The sequence below is a fragment of the Anastrepha ludens genome, chromosome 5 (assembly GCF_028408465.1).
Source record: "Anastrepha ludens isolate Willacy chromosome 5, idAnaLude1.1, whole genome shotgun sequence".
NCBI lineage: Eukaryota > Metazoa > Arthropoda > Insecta > Diptera > Tephritidae > Anastrepha > Anastrepha ludens.
The window spans coordinates 4,091,676-4,103,687 of record NC_071501.1 but is presented as its reverse complement, the minus strand read 5'-3'; the positions used below and the strand labels follow the sequence as shown (position 1 = coordinate 4,103,687).

Here is a 12,012-nt window from a genome sequence, read left to right as displayed (position 1 = left end):
CATATGAAATTGTTTCTGGATAATTTTAACTGCCGCACCATAGCACAATGCGCATTATGTAGAAATCACAGATATATTATCTGCTTTCGTTCTATTTTATTAGGTAGTTTTGCCAGTGCGGTCAGAGAGATGAAGGGACATCTATAATTTTGTTTCACGTTTTGCTTCTCTTTTCTATTTAATATATATCTATATAAAGCGTGATTTTTCAGTTATTATCTTTTTCAACAGTTGGTTTAAACAGCTGATGCACGTTTCGTGTTTTGTTTCACTGTCAAACATCTTCAGTTTGGTCTATAATTTAACCATGAATCGTCTTACAAACGAACAAAGGTTGAAAAACATTGAATTTTATTATAAAAATGCGTGTTCTGTTAAGAAAGTTTATCGCGCGCTTCTTCCATTTTATGGTCAGTTTAATCAACCCACTGAAGCGGCTAGAGCTATTGTGATTAAATTTAGAACCAAATTTACATTATTGGACATCAAACCACCAACACGCTTACGTAGAGTGCGAACTGAAGAAAATATCGCAGCTGTATCGGCCAGTGTTAATGATGACCATCAGTTATCGATTCGTCGGGCCTCTGTTACTCAACAACGTGAAAAATTTTGCGAAAGGATTTCGGTGTGAAGCCTTTCAAAATTCACCTGGTGCAAGAATTGAAGCCGAACGACCTACCGCAACGCAGCATTTTTGGTGAATGGGCTCTTGGAAAGTTGGCCGAAGATCCACTTTTTTATCGAAAAATTGTGTTCAGCGACGAAGCTCATTTTTGGATCAATGGGTACGTAAATAAGTAGAATTGTCGATTTTGGAGTGAAGATCAGCCAGAGAATTGCAAGAGCTATCAATGTAACCAGAAAAGGTCACAGTTTGGTGCGGTTTATGGGCTGGAGGTATCATTGGACCGTACTTATTCAAAGATGCTGCGAATCGTAACGTAACTGTGAATGTTGAGCGCTCCCGTGAAAAGATATCCAACTTTTTTTTGCCCAAAATGCAGGACGGTGCCACATGCCACACAGCACGCGTAACAATGGACTTGTTGAGAGGCGAGTTCGGTGAACATTTTATTTCACGTTCGGGACCTGTCAATTGGCCACCCAGATCGTGCGATATAACGCCTTTAGATTATTTTTTGTGGGACTATGTTAAAGCTCATGTCTATTCAGACAAGCCTGCTTCAATGAACGCATTGGAAGACAACATTAAAGCATTTATATGTGAGATAAAAAAAAAAAAATTGGATCCATACATTATCGCGTCACAAAAACGCTCAGCGACACTTTTAACTTTTTATTCAATGGAAAATTACAGCAAAATTTGTTCAATGGATCACCAGTAATTAAATTTTGCCTTTAATTCTTGTGCTTTTTTATTTTAATTGATTCATTTTACTTTTTTAATCAATTTGTTTATTATCTAAATCCACTGTCTGGTGCATTGCACCTTTTTTGTTTCTATAAAAGACATAAATACTTTGTGAGAGATTAATTACTTATTTTTTGATAATATTTTTATACCTTATCAATATTTGTCTGATGTGTGGAGTACCTAGAGTTAAATCTACTAGGTCCGAGCTACCTCACTACCAGTTTTGGTCGCAGCTCAAGTGGTGCGTTTGCTATCTTTTTTCAACCAATTGGTACGTTTATTATATGAAATGTAAACTGTCAGCTTATGAAATGAAATGGCTAATGAAATATCAGCTTAGGCATTACTATCACACCAGTTATTGAAGTAGTAAACCTATATATCGGTGTTTACAATTTCCAAAAAAGCAGATGATTGGCTCTGTCAACATTTATATTCTTCTTATCTCTAATTCGCACAGCCTTAATCTTTGAATCATTCTTTTTTGTGATAATAGCGCAGAATAAAGTAGAATTTTTAATAGAGTAAAATATAATTTTTGTTTTACCTAGGTACATCTTTAACTGGTCCCTTTCTAGTCACTCGCGTATATTGTGACTTTTTCCACTAAGTACCAATTGATAATTAGATTTCATATTTCAAGATTTAAGCGATATTCCCTTATATGGAAATCATTTTTATTTTATTGTTGTTAGCATTTCCAATAACTAATGAGTTTTATTGGCTGATAAAATTGCTTCTAAACCCCAACAACTGGGAGTTTTAGTATTTTATATGCAAAACTAATTAATTGGTAGTTTTAATTTCGGAATTATCTCTTCAACTGCTTGGCTGCCTTAGCAATTGATAGCTCAAAATATGAATCACTCACTTCATTACCATCACTTTAATCAGCTACGGCAGGAAAACTGAGAGGCTGTTGTGAAGGAATGACGCACAGTGTACGATTTTCAGATATATATAGCACAAAAATAAATCTTTGTCGCAACAATCGTAAAACTTGGGTGGTTCTACTGATTACAAAAATTCCAAATTCCAAATAAAAAAAATAAAAAAATGAGAAACAGAGCTTGCTACTTATTTTAGACAGATTAAATAAATGTATGTCCAGGTAAGTAGGTAGGTAGGTGAATTGGTTGAAGTGCCACTCTGGTACTCCCACTACCACTAAAGCGCCGTTTTGATACCATTTGAGACCTCCAACAGGCAGATGACTACAGCCAGCCATAGCTGCTGATGTAACGCAGAAGATTGATGGGAGTTAGGTTAGCGACTGCCCTTAATCGTCTAGCTGTCAAACCTATTCATAAATATAAAGACATAATTATACAAGCTCCAAATATTGAAAAGATTGGACTATTTATTTATTTATAATATATAATGTTTTTTTATTCCACGAAAACTACAAACGCCTAGGTTTCAAACTTAGTGCAAGATTTATGAAAATCAGTCTTATTTTAATTAAAATTGGTTGTTACTATATATTGTTATTGAATGAAATATCTACTTTGTATTAAAAATTAGTTAAAATTAATTTGAAAAAAAAGAAGTATAGTCAAAACTTATCAATATGTGGCAACTTTATCATTGAGCTGCTCATTTAATATGTGCGCGCGCCGACTATTACTTTTATAAGGACGTCTCTCTGATTTTTTATAAGAAACTATTAAAAGGTTTGCCATTAAAGTCTTTTCTTTTGTTTTCCCAAATTTATTTTCAATAAATTTACAAATCATTTTCTGCATTAAAACTTTAAGACCGCTAGTGAGGCAATAATGACATGAGTAGATGAGACAACGAGGGTCATTGAAATGACTTCATAAAGTTCCATTGTTTGGCAAAGCATAAATAATTTACAGAAAAACAAGTTTCAATATTTGCAGCAATTGTTATTGGTGGCGTGCATATTTTTATGGAAATAAATTAAAAAGCACGAGGTAACTATTGCCCACATGAAATGTAAAAGATATTATTTTTTACGGTACTAGAAATGTCCGTCCGTCATGTTTGTGCATTCAACCTTTTGCGGTCGAATTAAATACGGACATGGGTGTCGTACATGTTGGAGTTAGTTTTGCAACAGCAGTGATACATAAAAAAGTAAGATTATCAAGATGTATCAAGATTTATTTATTCTATAAATAAATACGGAATAAAATTAGTAATAGTTCCTTGCTGTGGTGGCTGAGAATAGTCGTATGACTGCAAAGGGTTAAAATATTATCAAAAAAGTAATGTTATCAACAGAACATAGGGAAACAATTTAAAAAAAATTTATCTGCCTACTTTTCAGCTTAAATGCTTCAATCTCCGGATTTTATGAACAGAATTTGGGGAAATTTCCACTGAAAAGTGAAGGGACTTTCGGAAAAGGTCAAAATGGGTTGCTTTTTATGCTAAAATTATTATTCTCCGGGTAGTGCTGTATTCAAAATATTTCTAAAAAAGCTATTTGTGGCTCGATTTGACTATATTCCAAATATATATTTAAAGCTTCTTTAATTTATGGTGCGTGATTAGATGATATTTTATAAATGGAGAAACCTATTCCGAATGGCAGATGTTTTATTATGAGAAGTTTTTTCGTATGACTTCTATCTCTTCGGAAAAAATACTCACTGTTGAAAGAAATATATTTGGTGGTCATCCGGGAAGAGTCCCGGCTCATGTTCTAACGCATTTGGTAATATTTTTTGAATCCATGCAAAATGATTGGACCGAAAAGTGAGTGTTTTTAATAAAGTAAATTGAGCTGATTCCAATAAAAAAATAGAGAAGTATACGTAAGTTGAGCTGGTGTTTTTTGAGCTTATGAGCTGGTCTAAGAAGATACCTGTATGATATTTCTAAATATGCAGTTATGGGTTCCGTCAAAAATAAGCAAGTTTAGCAAATGGGGACCCACAGGAGTGGCATATGCACAATGTGAATTCCACTTAATGCAGCTAGTTTAAAATTATGTATTTAATTGATTAGTTAGCTTAAGGAGTCAGATGATCTTGGAGGTTTTGGTTGGTGTTTTTTTATACTTGCGAATATTTATGATTAAAAATATCAGCCTAAGTTTTTGCAAAGTATTCATAGCAAATAATTCTATTTAAATAAAGGATGGGGTTATTAAAATTCACTATTCACATTTCGTGTGGTTGGCAAAATACATCCCTAATACAAGGGGGATCTCCCTAACGGAAGATTTATAATTTTTGCAAATGGCACCTTTCGTGAATCATATTTGACGCTTGTGAACTAGACAGCTGCAGTACACAAATAGACAAGCGAGGGAGCGCGTAAAGGTCAAAATAAAAATCTCCATTACTCAAAATCATTTTTTTATTTAGTAAAAAAGTTACACAAAAACAAAATTAGATGATGAGTTTTGGGTAATTTTGTAGGCATGACTGACAAAATTTATAATACAAAGTTTTTGTTATTCGGAGTCTTTGAAGTTGGAATTTCTTTCCATTTAAGCATAATTTAATGATAAAGGTTTGCTCAGCAAGCAGCTTTCTCGTTCTCTCTTGACAAATCGGCTCCCTTAGCAAGACACCTGGTTGCTAGCTCTAGGAATTTTGAGTAAAAGTGGAGGAAAAGTAAAATTTGTAGAAAAACATTTCATTTTCAAAATGGTCTGCTTACGAGCAACAACTCGCTAAAGAGTTTTCATCGGTATGTTCAGGACTATGGTAGTATGACATGAAATATATTACATACCGCTTAATTTAGGACATGATAGAGTAATTGAGGCAATCCGAGATCGATGAGTGGAGAATTTACAAATCTTTATTTCTGTGATGATTTAGACGGAATTCATGTTTTGCAAAGAGCTAGGGTTTTCACTCTTTAGCAAACGCTAGGAAGAATAATAGTATAGTGCCGACGCAATCGATAACATTGCAGACCTCATTATAAAAAAGTTGGGATTGACAGATCATGTTTCCAATGAGCCCACCTTCTCATGGATGGGTGAAGTGTCCAGAGGAGGCTTAGCAAAGCACAGTACCAGCATGAAAAAGCTTCTCATAAAAACCATCTACCGGAACAGGCTTAAAACTGTAGGTCCTTTCAATTGCGGAACGCGCGCTACAAATAGGAAGAGGATCTCGGCGAAACACCTAGCAGAATTGTACGTGCCAATTATTTAATTATTTTTAACAAATAGTTTCATATTGGTGAAACTGCGCGATCCGTTTTAAATTTATTTTTTTAATATATTAAAATCTTGGATTGTATGAAATAATTTCTTGTTTTAATATTAGACTTGGCAATTTCCGCTAATAACATCTATCTATGCCATTATTTACATTCAAATATTTATTAAAATTTATTTTTTAACCGTTCGCCGTTTGTTTCCATTTGTGTAACAAAATACTTTTTTGCTACCATTTTTACCAAAACGGATTTCATTTTTTCCACTTTATGCACTTTGTATTTAACCTTTTGTAAGGGAGTGTTAAAATTCGAATGCCACTAGTGAGTTAACCTTTAATAATTGAACCATACATTTTGACTAAATGATGAAACTTTCGTTTCTGTTTTATTTAATTACAATTTATTTTAACAGTCGGACGGTCTTAGAAGTCAAACTGCTAAATCGCTACAGAATATCGTTAAATTTCTTCTGCAATAAATTGGTTACTTCGTCGGCTGCAGTGGCATTTCGCACTCTCTTGATAAAACCACCCGTACTATAAATGATATGCCAAAAAAAGAATGTTCTTAAAATATTTCGGTATGCTATGAATGGCGCTCAATTGACGAATTTTGCAAGAATTACTTTCATGCCTTCACTTACAACAGCGATATTTTCAATATCAAGGCCAGGGCAGACCTGCCTTCTACCAAAATAGACCAAGACGAGAAAAATGTCAAACAATTTTGTTTTCAACGCAGGCTCTTTTGAACTTTTGTAACAACCCAAAATATCCACAATTTCAGAAAATTTTCATAGTTTTTTTCAATTGTTTTATTTTTGCATGACTCTCGAGCGAAATAAGATTTCTTATTGTAGTAAATTGTAGATTTTCTACTCACAAGCTGTTAAATGAGACGCCATCGAACTGTGACAGCTGTCAAATCAAAATACTGCTAAAAAAGAGAAGCGCACGTGAAAAAACCATAAATTGTGAAAAAAAAAAACAGTTAATAAATAGTTTTCATTGTTTTTGTGCAGGAAATTTTAATAGTTCGTTTTTTGTTAAAAATTACTATTTTGACAAATAGTACAGCTTTTTGTCGATTTTTCTATTATTTAAATATATATTTGAGTTTACATTATTCAAAAAATGTGTGCTTTCAAAACCACTTTGTAGCCTTTCTGAAGGTAAGCAACGGACTGCGATTTAAAAATAAAGTGTTTTTGTTTTTTTTTTTGTATATCACCACATAATTCAGCGTTTCTACGTTGTAAATGTTCATGTTCATATGTACACAAATGCTTAAGAAAATATTTGGAATTTTTTTTTTTTTAACTTTCTAAGTCTTTTGAGGGTATTATTAATTTGTTTAATATAAGTATAAATTAACTAATTTTTTGTCAGGTGTTCTCTCCTCTATTATTAGTTGATAACCACTATTTTTGCGTGCAATTTTTTCGCAAATGGCTTAAAACTGTTTTGTGGTCGATCTTTAGCTCCTGAGCGATGCTAAGGCTACTACTACATTCCGGTCAATTTCGATTATTTCTGTGATTTTATCATCATTTATCGATCACTACAGCCATCTACCGAGAAAATAATGGACTTCTTTTTCCCCAAACTAATATATCCTTAATTCACATATAAAGCCTTTAACTCTTACTGTATTTTTGTGACTTTAAAGAAAAAGGGAAAAACTGAATACACATTAAACCGGAACAAGTTGTGTTTTGTTTTTTCTAATTTTCATAATAATGCCATAATTTTTTAGTGGTGCTGTATTCGAAGTATTAAACATTCGATTTTTTCATAATATGAGTTAGAACCTTTATATATATTAAAAATATGGGCTATCAAAATATTTATATTTTTAATTTTTAAAAATTTTTTTTGTTTTGTGTTTATTATTTTTTTATATTTTTGTTACTTTATTTACCAAATCCGGTTGTTTTTATTTTTCTATGTAGTTCAATTACATTCACTTGCACTTAGAATATATTTCCGATGTTAATTTATTATAAATATAAACACATTAAATTTCACAAGACACTCGCTCTCGCTGCCAGATCGCGCTTTCTTCGCGCTGCTTAAAAATTCACGCTGCGTCCTCAAATGTCCGTAGAGAACTGAAAATGCATTAATTGAAATACCAACACGGAGTTATTGCATTCTACCGGTTGCATCGGTACAAAAAAGCGCAACAAAAACCATTAGAGACCGTAAAAACTAAACACAACAATAAAATCAACATAAAAACACAGTAAACACTTGAATATGCAAATATTGGCTAGCGTTGCTACTTTTATCGGCACATTTCATAGCACTAAATTTTCTTCTCTGCTTCACATTGGTTTGCTTACTTCTCTGCCCTGCTGACAGGGAAAAGTGGAACACCATCCGCTTGACTACCGCGCGCGCTAGTCCTGCTGCGCTGGCCGCGTATCCTTGAGTAGTTCAAATTCAAATTTCAAAACATTTCACTTTCTATCGCTGTTTACTTTCTTCATAGCACTGCTTGTGCGAATCTCCTTTGACAGGAGCTGCACTCACTTTCAATGCAAACAGACACATGCGCAAGTTTTCAAATATTTACATTCGCGTTGCCAACATTGATTTTACTTTCTAGGTAGTTTTTCTCCAGTTGGCTTTAGCACGGCGTAGAAAATAGCGGAAGAGTTGGTTTTGCACGCGCACGCTGTGATAAAAATCCGTTAGCTTTTTGATTGTTCCGCCTGCAAGCGCATTTCAAAACAAACACAAACAAGTTGAAAATTTTCACAAAGCTTACTGCAGCGCAATATTTTTGAGTGCACCCAACACGTACGACACCTCAACCGCAACTGAATTGATAGCCGTATGAATGTTTCAGTGGCTGGCTGGTGACAAGTGTGTATGGGTACCCGGTCGGCGGTGTGGGTTTATGTTTGGCGCACGCCTATCGGCTGCTGCGGCCACCCAATTCTTTCGTGTGCCGGCCTGTGCGACAGGTGGGGAAGCAAAAGCCCGCTGTTGAGCTTTCTCAGCTTGACGCTGGGCGAGCAAAAGCTTTCTGAAATTTGTATGTATGTGCAAGTTGGAGACTTTTGAGTGAAGATATTTGGCAGCACTGGCGCCGGGTTGTTTTAAATGTTTATTTCGTGCTTTCGCGTAGATAATTCAGACTGAGTGCTTCTGAAGAATTTTATATTTCTAAACTGGTGACATTTGCAAATTTTGTGGCTACTTAGATTTAGTTTGACCACGGATTTCTTGTTAATTTCTTGTTGCTGTATTTACTTTAGCAGTAGCTTGAGTTCGCTGGAATTTTTGAGTTATTCGTCTTGTTTACAAGTCGCCAGCAGTCTTCACATTCAATATGCGAAATTCTACGAACATTTGGGGTCATTCTTGCTTTTGCCGACATTGATTATATAGTACACAATTTTCATTGAAAATATTTTTGAAAAAAAAACACTTTTTCTTGGAATAATTCTGTTAATTCTGTGTTTTCTAAGCTGGATGAAAAAGTAACGCGAATGGGTCTGGCGGTGAACGAGGACAAGGCGAAGTACCTACTGTCAGCAAACAAACTCGCGTATCGTAATTTTGAAGTTGTAAGAAACTCCGTTTATCTAGCAACCAGCATTAACACCGCTAAAAATGTCAGCCTTCAAATCCAACGGAGAACCTCTCTTGCCAACAAGTGCTAGTTTAGACTAAGTAGCCAATTGAGCAGAGAGGACTCTCTCGACGAACAAAACTAACACTTGATAAGGCTCTCATTAAGCCCGTGCTATCGAATGTCATATAAGCTTGGACGATGAGGCGGTCCTCTGGAGTGTTTAAGAGAAAGATTCTGCAGAAGATTTTTGGCGCTTTTCATATTGGCGATGGCGAGTATCGCTGGCGAGTATCCAAGTTAGAATTCCTCTCGGAGATAGAGCTCCAAAGTTTACTTAGATTCGCAAAAGACGCAGACATATCCAGAGTGTTATGTAGCATCTTAGCCTGCAAGTCGGTAGACCACACAATGGATGGTATGGTGCCAGGTCCATATCCACTTTTCCTTCACCTATCTCTTTGTTTCTCACCTGTGCATGATTTGGAAAAGTTCTTCAGAGGAAGATTTTGATTTTCAACTTCTTGCCGATGCAGAACCCTTTTGTTATAGAGTTACAAATCTTGCACTTTTCCTAATTAACGGCCTTTCCAAGTATAATGAAAATCTTTGATACTTGTGGATGAATGCATCCGAGTAGTAGGCCTAACTAAGATTATTTGCGGATCACACTAGGAGGATCACTAGAGTGGCTTAACTTTTGTTGGAAGTGTTGCACCTTTTTATTTTTTATATTTAAATTTTATATTTTTGTAATACGTGAGCTCAAAAGTGGCATAGCTTTATTATTGGTATGTCCGGTTTTTCTGTTGGGCTCGAGAATCATTATTGGATCTCTGACATACCCATTTATATTCTGAAAAAGCTCATTGTATGTGTGTATGTATATTCTAGAGCAATTTGTAAATGCACAAAAGTGAAAATATACGTCAACATCTGTCGTTTGCAGCCAGCGTATAATTCTGCGTACCTTAACTTAACGCGAAGACACATACCTCAAATTAAACGATCAGCTTCGTCTTCAGCATTCCATTTATTAGCAGTTTACGTTATAATGAAATAATAAAAAGCTAAATTCAATTCATAATGCTAAACCGCTCCAAAAGTCAGCTGAAAAGGTGCTAATTCCAAAAGAAATACCAGGCGAGCTTCTTGCGTCAAACACCCGTGCGGAATAGCACAAATTTTTAATATAAACATCTGCTTGGCATGCAAAGCGGCAAAGAATACATATGTTGCTTGTTTGCACATTAGGGTGGGTTATGTATTTTATCTACTTTGTTTCGGTGACTGATAAAAATAGTTTTTTGTTCAGTGTCGAAATACAGCGCTAGGAATTTTATTTTTTTATTATTTATTTTTTTCTTTTGAAAAACACACAAATCGTATACATATGTACGTACATTAGGGTAGATCAACTAGTTCTTAAAAAATAGAGCCGACTGAAGTATTCTACTGGTAATTCTAACCAAACTGGTCACAGGAAGCATAGCTCAAAAATGTATTTCAGCCCTCTATGTTTTTAATTTTCCTTATTAATCACCAATAACTTTTAACTTTTTTTGTTTTTTTTGATGAAAATGAATGTACACATGAAATTAATTTGTGATCTTTGCTTTGCTGCTCAAAGCTCTCTGCTTTCGACTATTTCCGATAATTTAAATATAAAAATATTTGTTACCATTAATTTTTTTAAAACTATTAAATAATTACATACAAAGAAAATCTCAAAACTAATTGATAATAAAAAAATTGAAGTATTATAAAATTTCAGAAATAATTTTATTCACTCTAATATTATACAACGCGGCAAACAAAATTTTTTTAAATATACTTTTTCTCAGGCTTAGATACCCAGAAAATACTGCATACTCTGAATTAACCTTCCGCTCAAGAGCGTAGGGTTTTACTAAACAAATCTCACAAATGCATTTCTCTTACACATAAACGAAGTACAAATATTTTCTTCCAAAAAAACAACTTTAAAATTTATCTGAGACTAATAACTAAAATTAGAAAGAAGGAAGCTCAAAATCCACTCTTCAGCTTCGTTTCCCTTGACTTTTTTTCGCAATTGTCAGTAGCATACTTCAGTTGCCAAAATTACCGTTTTTTTTCAAAAACTAGTTGATCTGCCCTAATGTGCGTGCATATGTATGCGATTTGAATGTTTTTCGGAAAAAATCACAAATGTCAATACATTGAAACATCTAATGCGGATTGATAGCACTGGACAATGGCAAACGAAAATCTATACAAAATAAAAAAAAGTAAATAATAAAAAAAAAAATCAATTAAAGTCTTAGCGCTGCATTTCAACACTGATCAAAGGGCTATTTTTATTTACATACAAATGTATACTAATTAAGGTAACCAGGTAAAGAAAAAATGTCTTGCATAGCATTGACGGGCTTTTAAGCGAATTGTACTGGCTAGCAGAAATACAAGAGACCAGAATTGACAATAGGAGCGACGTCTAAGGAGTTTCTTTGCTCAACCTAATTTGTTTTTACAAAAAAATCAGACAAATAGGGTAATCAGATATTATATATTAAATGTTATAACTTATTACAAAGAACTGCATAACGGTGGTGCCACCACACTTTGCCAATAGTCATTACTCATGTCCTGCTTAGGTTGAGTCTTCATACCAAATTCTAATGTGTTGTTATTTTTGTTTTACAAATTACGACCCATTGAAAATTTTACCTCCATTCGCGTTGTCACGTGTACTTTTCCTAAGCCCACATTAATGTGCTCTTTTATATATATATATATAATATTAGGCCGGGTCGATTTGTGGGGAGGCTAAAAAATCGCCCATTGCTCTGTGAAAATCATATTCTAGGGATCAAAATAAGAAACTTTGCCGAAGGAACCATACCTCTAAAACGAATTCTGAT

At 34.2% G+C, this 12,012-nt stretch overlaps 1 protein-coding gene across 1 annotated transcript in view; it reads right to left on the bottom strand.

The window, feature by feature from the left end:
- LOC128862885 (cGMP-dependent protein kinase, isozyme 1) overlaps positions 1-8,348 on the bottom strand; it is a 108,336-nt gene extending 99,988 nt beyond the window's left edge. Inside the window, exon 1 of the mRNA XM_054101690.1 lies at positions 7,872-8,348. The gene's annotated coding sequence lies outside the window, so the exon portion shown is untranslated. The remainder of the gene's footprint in view (positions 1-7,871) is intronic.
- Positions 8,349-12,012: the final 3,664 nt, after the last annotated feature.